The following is a 1456-nucleotide window of genomic DNA, read 5'->3' as shown; positions in this document are numbered from 1 at the left end:
CCCATAAACGAAGTTCCACCACTGAATGGAGAACACCGTAATAGTCAACTCCATTCCGCCCACCATGTGCCATGACCCCAGAATTCTGTGTTCTCCTTCTGCTGTCTCTTTGTTCGTATATAAATTGCACGCCATTCACCTTGCACATCGGATAAACTCTTGACATTATCGGCTTCATCGCTAGAAGTCTTAGTTCGTGCGACCAATTTGGGTGACCATTAAATTGAATATGGTTCATCTGCAACCAACCATTCAACTGTAAATATGGATAATTATGCAATAAACATAAACACGTACAGAAAAATTAAATTACGTACCCAGCCGCCAAAATAATCTGCGAACTCCCTGTTGTGGTACTCGAGATCACCTTGAATGTCTGGACAATATAGATGGATGTCTTTCCAGTATTCCACTTCTGGACAGTAAATCAATACCCACCAGTGGGCAATGACTAGCTCATGTGGTTGCAACTTGTAGGAGTCTGGCAAAATTTCATACACTTCAACATCACTGGAGACTATGGAAAGATTGAACTTCGATACATCTACCGGCATGATTTGCGGAGTTTCCTTCAACGCTCCTAAATACAACTTCATATAGGTGACGCACTCGTGCGCAATATATGCTTCAGCTATACATCCTTCAGGCGCGGATTTATTAGCCACATAATCTTTGTAGTCTCCAAGTTGCTTGTAAATCAAGTTGCAAAATGTTATGATTACTGAACATGTATATATATTGAGGAATTCAGGAGTAAAAAATGTACCTTTCCATGGGATACATCCAAGTGTAGTGTACTGGACCGGTAAGCAACAATTGCTCGGAAAGATGGATCATCAGGTGAGGCATGATGTCAAAAAAATTTGGAGGAAATATCCTCTCAAATTTACACATGATATAAATGATGTCCTCTTGCATTTCCCGGAGGTTAGATTTTTTCACTTCCCGTGTGCATAACTTCTGAAAAAATCTTACCAACGCTACTAACGGCTCCACCACCTGACGAGGAAGGAACGGTCGAATGAAAACAGGGAAGAGACGTTGTAGCAGGATATGACAGTCATGACTCTTCAACCCGTATATCTTATTGTCCCGGAAGTTCACACACCGGGCTATATTTCCTGCATAGCCTGAAGGATACTTCACACAACTCATCCACTTGAAAATTAGGTTCTTCTGGTCAGGCTTCACGGTGTAAGGAGCTTGAGGCATTTTTTTCTTCCCTTCTTTCAACCACAGATGTCTTCTTAATTGCATTTTTTTTAGATCAATGCGTGCCTTAGGACCGTCTTTCGTCTTCCCCTCCAAGTTCAGCACTGTGCCCACCACACTGTCGCAAACATTCTTTTCTATGTGCATCACATCTAGGTAGTGCCTGATCAACAACTTACTCCAGTATGGGAGTTCCCAGAATATGCTCTTATGTGTCCAGAATTTATACATGTCGGGTCTTTCA

This window comes from Fragaria vesca, linkage group LG5 (assembly GCF_000184155.1).
Source record: "Fragaria vesca subsp. vesca linkage group LG5, FraVesHawaii_1.0, whole genome shotgun sequence".
Lineage (NCBI taxonomy): Eukaryota > Viridiplantae > Streptophyta > Magnoliopsida > Rosales > Rosaceae > Fragaria > Fragaria vesca.
Note: the sequence above shows the minus strand (reverse complement) of the source record.